Genomic DNA, 7679 nt, shown 5'->3' with positions numbered 1-7679 from the left:
AAAATTTATGAAAGAGGTATTGAGGTGGACAAAGCTAAGGTTGATGCAATTGAGAAAATGCCATGTCCTAAAGATATCAAAGGTATTAGTAGTTTCCTTGGTCATGATGGTTTCTATAGGAGATTTATCAAAGACTTCTCTAAAATTTCTAGGCCCCTTACAAATCTTTTGCAAAAGGATATTTCTTTTGTTTTTGGTGATGATTGTTTAGAAGCCTTCGAAACACTCAAGAAAGCCTTAATTTCTGCACCTATTGTCCGACAACCTGATTGTAACTTGCCTTTTGAAATTATGTGTGATGCTAGTGATTATGTTGCTGGTGTTATTCTAGGACAAAGAGTTGATAAGAAACTGGATGTTATTCATTATGCTAGTAAAACTCTAGACGGTGCTCAACGAAATTATGCTACTACTGAAAAAGAATTCTTAGCAGTGGTGTTTGCTTGTAACAAATTTAGATCTTACATTGTTGATTCTAAAGTAATTGTTCACACTGATCATGCTGCTATAAAATATCTTATGGAAAAGAAAGATGCTAAACCTAGACTTGTTAGGTGGGTTCTCTTGTTGCAAGAATTTGACTTACATATCACTGATAGAAAAGGAGCGGAGAACCCCGTGGCTGATAACTTGTCTAGGATTGAAAATCTTCTTGATGACCCACTACCTATTGATGATAGTTTCCCTGATGAGCAGTTAGCTGCAATAAATGATTCTAATAACACTCCTTGGTATGCTAACTATGCTAATTACATTGTTGCTAAATATTTACCACCTAGTTTCACATACCAAGAAAAGAAAAAAAATTCTTCTATGATTTAAGACATTACTTTTGGGATAACCCACATCTTTATAAAGAAGGAGTAGATGGTATTATTGGACGTTGTGTACCTGAGTATGAACAGGGATAAATCCTACGGAAATGTCATTTCGAAGCTTATGGAGGGCATCATGCGGGAGACAAAACTGCTCACAAGGTATTGCAATCTGGGTTTTATTGGCCTACTCTCTTCAAGGATGCTCGTAAGTTCGTCTTATCTTGTGATGAATGTCAAAGAATAGGTAATATCGGTAAGTGTCAAGAAATGTCTATGAATTATTCACTTGTTGTTGAACCATTTGATGTTTGGGGATTTGATTACATGGGACCTTTTCCTTCCTCTAATGGGTATACTCATATTTTGGTTGCTGTTGATTATGTTACTAAGTGGGTAGAAGCTCTATTCCAACTAGTAGTGTTGATCACAACACCTCTATTAAAATGCTCAAAGAAGTTACTTTCCCAAGGTTTGGAGTCCCTAGATATTTAATGACTGATGGTGGTTCACATTTTATTCATGGTGCTTTCCGTAAAATGCTTGCCAAGTATGATGTTAACCATAGAATTGCATCACCCTATCATCCTTAGTCTAGTGGTCAAGTTGAACTTAGCAATAGAGAAATAAAATTAATTTTACAAAAGACTGTCAATAGGTCCTGGAAGAATTGGTCTAAGAAATTAGATGATGCACTTTGGGCTTATAGAACAGCATATAACAATCCTATGGGTATGTCTCCTTATAAAATGGTTTATGGAGAAGCTTGTCATTTGCCTCTTGAGTTAGAACATAAAGCTTATTGGGCAATTAAAGAACTCAACTATGATTTCAAACTTGCTGGTGAGAAGAGGTTATTTGATATTAGCTCATTAGATGAATGGAGAACCCAAGCTTATGAAAATGCCAAGTTATTTAAAGAAAAGGTTAAAAGTTTGCATGATAAAAGAATCCAAAAGCGTAAGTTCAAAGTTGGAGAATATGTTCTTTTGTACAACTCTCATTTCAGATTCTTTGCAGGAAAACTCCTCTCCAAATGGGAAGGACCCTATGTTATCGAGGAGGTTTACGATCTAGAGCTATCAAAATAAATAATGTCGAAGGTACTAACCCGAAGGTTGTTAATGGGCAACGAATAAAACATTATACCTCAGGTACGCCCATTAATGTTGGAAGCAATATTATCCAAACTATGACACCAGAAGAACACATAAAAGAAACCTTCCGGAACACTCCAGAATCATGAAAAAGAGGAGGTACGTGATACAGTAAGTAAACAGACTCCGAAAATCTGCAAACATATTTTCTGTCCGTTTTGGAATATAACAAAAATTAGGAAAATAAGAAACAACCAGGAAGGCACCCCTGGTGGTCACAGGACACCAGGGCGCGCCCAGGTGGGTTGTGCCCACCTTGGGTATCTTTCGGACTCTATTTTTCTTCCACTTGCTTGTTTCCTAAGATAAACAATCTTTATATACCCCAGAACCTATTAACCTCTGTATCACGGAGAAATCTTCTGTTTTCTTTTCCTTGCTGTTTTCTGACAGATCTAATCCACCATGGCCGTTTCACGCTCCTCCAAGGACAAGTTCTTCGAGAACGTCATCAACCCATATTTGCGGGAGGTGATGCAGCACCCTCAGGTTATCCAGATGCATGAGGGGGTGCTTCACATCCGCGATGTGCAAGGTCCCAAAGGGACGGGAACCGTGGAGGCCAGGCTTGAAGCTATGGAGCAGGATGTCTTTCGGTGCAAGGGGATGGTGGAACGTGGGCTCAATGCCAATCACCTCATGATCACGGACTACACCCGTGATCTCAAGGTGGATGGCAAGTCCATGAAGGACATCGTCTTCACCTTAAACAAGCAAATCAACTTCCTCCAAAGCCTGATTTACGATCTCCAAAACCAAGTCTTTGAATATGAGGCTAGGTTTAAAGGTATGAGTTTGGCTACCAGTTGCAGGACCCGTGAGACTCACTCCTCCTCTTATAATGGTGAGCCTCTGCCATGGAAACCCGAGGACAAGATCGCTACTTCATCACCACCACCTCCTTCTTCATCACCAAAAGAAAATTGAGTATCGGGTATGGGTACTCCCCTTGGCTTTCGCTAAGCTTGGGGAAGGTGCCCCGGTATCGTATCACCTCCACTATCTTTTGCCTTTACTTATCTTAGTTTGATCCATAGTTATCTTTTGCTTTAGATGAATTAAAAGTTTAGTTTGATCCTTTCTTTTCAAGTGTTTGCTTAGTGATCTATCCTTGTAATCGTGTGCAAGATATATAATAAAGTTTAGTTTGAGTTTCGTTTTCTTTACTTTCATGATCAATAAAAAGAAAGGAAATAAATGAAAAGGATCATATGCTAATCTTATGGTAAGTAATAACACCACATAAGGAAAAGTATAAGTAGAAAATTTTATTGGAGATTGACAAACATAGCATTGGTCAATGATGCAATTCATGAAAGAATTAATAAGGGAAGAGAACATTCACATGCAAATACACTATCTTGGAAATCTTTTGTGATTGTGAGCCCCCATCAAAATATTATATGCCAAAATTGTTGACGTTGGACAAGGAAGACAACGTAATGATTTATGTTTGTTCATATTCACATAGAAGTTATATTGTCATAGATCCTTCAACATGTGGTGCTTGTCCCCCATCTTTGCTAGCCAAAAATTCCGCACCAAGTAGAGATACTACTTGTGCATCCAAAAACCCTTAAACCCAAATCTTATTTTCAAGAGTCCACCATACCTACCTAAGGTTTGAGTAAGATCCTTCAAGTAAGTTGTCATCGGTGCAATAAGGCAATAAAAATTGCTTCTAAAAGTGTAAGGTCATTTAGTGTAAGAGAAAATTGAGTGTTGTACGAACTTGTGATAGCAAAGAATAAAAGCGACAGACTACATAATAAAGGTTGCTATCATAACGGGAAATATAACGTGACGTTCTTTTGCACTAAGGGATTGAGCATATAAACAAAAAGAGCATGGCAACCTCTGCTTCCCTCTACAAAGGGCCTATCTTTTACTTTTATGTATTTACTTTCATGCAAGAGTCAAGTTTTTCTCTCTATTCCTTTTTATGTTCTCTTTTGGCAAGCATCATGTGGTGAGGAAAGATCTAGGCACATACATCCAGTTGGATGTGGGTAGCATGAGTTATTATTGTTGACATCACCCTTGAGTGAATACGTTGGGAGGCTAAACTATAAGCCCCTATCTTTCTATGTGTTTGGTTGAAACGTTTTGCTCATGTGTATGCGGTGAGTGTTAGCAATCATAGAAGACTATATGATGGTTGAGTATGTGGACATGCCTAAAGGCTCCGATACGTGACCCTTCCTAAAAAGATGATGAATTGTAGTTGCAAAGTTGACTGAGAACATAGTTTGTTGGTTTCCAATAGAGTTTATGCTTTATACTTCGATGTTGTGATGAATTGTTACTTATTCATGAGAAGTCTATGATAAAAGTTTTATGTTGAAGTTTGTTGTTGTTACAATAATTTACATGATGCTTGTATGTCTGTCTTTTGTTTTTATCGACACCTCTCTCACTCTAAGAATGTGGGCATGCATGTTTTTTGATTTCGGTTTTCGCTTGAGGACAAGCGAGTTCTAAGCAAAACATTTTGCATCATGTTTACCTACTGTTATTTATAATGTTTTATGCATAATAATGCTTTTTGGAGTAATTATAATGCCTTTTATCTCATAATATGCAAGATTCACACAAAGAGGGAGAATTCCGGCAATTGGAAATCTGGACCTGAAAAAGCTACGTCGGGCTACCTATTCTACATAACTCCAAATGAGCTGAAGCTTCATGAGGAATTTTTATGGAATAAATAAGAAATACTGGAGCAAATAACTACCGAAGGGGGGCCACCTGGTGAGCACAAGACACTAGGGCGCGCCAGGCCCCCCAGGCGCGCCCTGGTGGGTTGTGCTCAGCCCAGCCCACCTCCGGTGCCCATCTTCTAGTATATAAGTCATTTTGACCTAAAAAAATAAGGAGAGGACTTTTGGGACGAAGCGCCACCGTCTCGAGGCGGAACTTGGGCAAGAGCACTTTTGCCCCCCAGTGGAGCGATTCCGCTGGGGGAACTTCCCTCCCGGAGGGGGAAATCATCGTCATCATCATCACCAACAACTCTCCCATCTTGGGGAGGGCAATCTCCATCAACGTCTTCAACAACACCATCTCCTCTCACTACTAGGAAAAAGGCTACTAGCAGCGCGGGTAAAATGGCTACTAGCAGCGCGGGTACCCACGCTACTAGTATCGCGCTACAGCTAATAGTTAGTAGTAGCGTGGGTGCACCCGCGCTACTACTAAAAAGTTAGTAGTAGCGCTGGTGCACACCCGCGCTACTACTATTTGAACCCGCGCTACTACTATCAAAATAGTAGTAGCGCTTCTAGTATACTAGGCGCTACTACTATGCTAGATAGTAGTAGTGTGTAGTTTTCCCCAGCGCTACTGCTAACAAATTATAAATAAAAAATAAAAATTACGTGCATTATTCATAGATAGAAATCAGGGACACGTCCAGTGCAAAATAAATTAAACACACACAACCGAAAGTGGCTACCTTCCCTAGTGTTCCACCACCAGCCTAAACAGACCACTTCTCTACATGTATCTACCAAGGCTCGGAGTTCAGACGCCGAAGGACCCGAATCCTCCCTCACCCCGAAAGATGGCGTCGAGGTCCTCCACCTCGGCGACATCCAGCATCGTGATCACATGGACGATCATCCGTGTGGCGCGGTCATTGGGCTTCACGTTGAAGTCCACCTCAAAGTGGTTGAAGAGCATGACGCCCACCAGGTTGTCGTAGTCAGTGTCAATCACCCCTACGGCCACGTCGGGAAAGTGAAAACTTGTTAGTACGCATCAGAGTTCAAATCCAGTAAGGTATTTTCTTTCTTTTTAGCACATGCACATGCATCAATAGTAACAGCCGGAGGCTAGTCCTTACTTTTTGCATGAGACATGAAGAAGGCCAGGTCCCCTCTTTGTTGCACGAATGAATCAAAGGAAGACACTGCCACAAGACATGAAGAAAGCCGGGTCCCCTCCTTCTGTAAATAGCTCAAGTGCCTGAAGTTGCATGGAATCTTAATACAATGAACTCATAGTAATGCATAATAACAAGAGAAAAGAAAAAAATCATGAGTCCTAAAGAAAAAGATCATTATGTGAGTCAAGATAATGTGGGTAACAATATTCATTAACAAGAAAAATGGGCTGAGATTTCTCAAGTGACATTTGTTTCACCAACAATGATTAATGACGAGGCATGTAAGATTTACCTACGCAGCATCAGCATACCCTCTGGTCCTTGCAAGTAAATCTGAAAAGAGAGCAATTTAGACATAAGTACAATTATGCTACTGTCTGCCAAAAGAGCATCAAACAAACGGTGACAATAGAACAAACAAGCAACATTGGCAGAATCATCAGAATTGTGTTGTTGCTCCCTCAGCCAATAAATATGCATCTTCGTCGTCGGCATATGTGAGATGACTTTGCTGCTTGATAAGGTCTGTAGCTCACAAACCAAGCCGCAACACTTCCGCACCACCATGCTAAACCAATGCTGCATCAGAGAGAGTTCTATCAGATCATAACTTTTTGAGAATTGAGAAGCATAATCAATCAGCCATGTGGTCTAAAGTAGTAACATATAGAGATCACGGTTGCAGTTTCCACATAATCCGATAAAAGATTGGACAAAAACACAATTCCATATAAAAATGTACTCGCCATTTTACTACTTTTCTTGTACTCCCAAATATGTTGTATCCGGCAAAATATTGGACAGAACCACAATCAATTATTCTTGAAAGCTACGCCCCATAATCTATCTAGAAAAATGTCCCCAGCACAGGATAGTACCCACATCAGCAGCAACCTGGCACAGTTCATTTGCCACTGCCACCAGACAAGGATTAAGCAATGAATATAATTATATGTTCAATGCATCAGGTAGGCAGGCTCATGCTCATTGCTTTTCAAGTATATTCACAATCTTTCATACAGCGTTTTAAGCTCTTCCTATTGGTGTTCAACTTGGCAATTTAGTTCTACAACAACACTAACTGTCAATCATTGGGATTTATCATATGATAAAATTAGGCCTACATATTACCGTGTAATTATCTTTTCAGGGTGCTGTGATGGTTTCCCCCTCCGACAGGGTGCTGAAACGGGCTCCCGATTGGATTTTGTGGCTACAGAGGCTTGCGGCAGCGGAACTCCCGATCTAGGTTTTGTTCTGGGGTTTTTGGGATTTATAAGAGGTGTTGGCATCGGGGAGTGATACGTCCATTTTGCATCATGTTTACCTACTGTTATTTATAATGTTTTTATGCATAATAATGCTTTTTGGAGTAATTATAATGTCTTTTCTCTCATAATATGCAAGGTTAACACAAAGAGGGAGAATTCCGGCAACTAGAAATCTGGACCAAAAAAAGCTACGATAGGCTACCTATTCTACACAACTCCAAATGAGCTGAAACTTCATGAGGAATTTTTATGGAATAAATAAGAAATACTGGAGCAAATAACTACCAGAGGGGGGCCACCTGGTGAGCACAAGACACCAGGGCGCACCAGCCCCCCCAGGCGTGCCCTGGTGGGTTGTGCTCAGCCCAGCCCACCTCCGGTGCCCATCTTATGGTATATAAGTCATTTTGACCTAGAAAAAATAAGGATAGGACTTTCGGGACGAAGCGCCGCCGTCTCGAGGCGAAACTTGGGCAGGAGCACTTTTGCCCTCCGGCGGAGCGATTCCGCCAGGGGAACTTCCCTCCCGGAGGGGGAAACCATCGTCATC

At 40.6% G+C, this 7679-nt stretch overlaps 1 long non-coding RNA gene across 1 annotated transcript; it reads right to left on the bottom strand.

Moving 5' to 3' along the window:
- Nucleotides 1–6050: 6050 nt before the first annotated feature.
- Nucleotides 6051–6504, bottom strand: LOC125540492. Its single transcript, XR_007297335.1, has 2 exons — nucleotides 6278–6504; nucleotides 6051–6191 (listed from the first exon to the last, which is right to left on the bottom strand). It is a non-coding gene; the product is annotated as an uncharacterized LOC125540492 (long non-coding RNA).
- Between the last annotated feature and the right edge of the window lie 1175 nt (nucleotides 6505–7679).

Source organism: Triticum urartu, chromosome 1 (assembly GCF_003073215.2).
Source record: "Triticum urartu cultivar G1812 chromosome 1, Tu2.1, whole genome shotgun sequence".
In the NCBI taxonomy this organism is placed as follows: Eukaryota; Viridiplantae; Streptophyta; class Magnoliopsida; order Poales; family Poaceae; genus Triticum; species Triticum urartu.
This window is presented reverse-complemented; position numbering and strand designations above follow the sequence as displayed.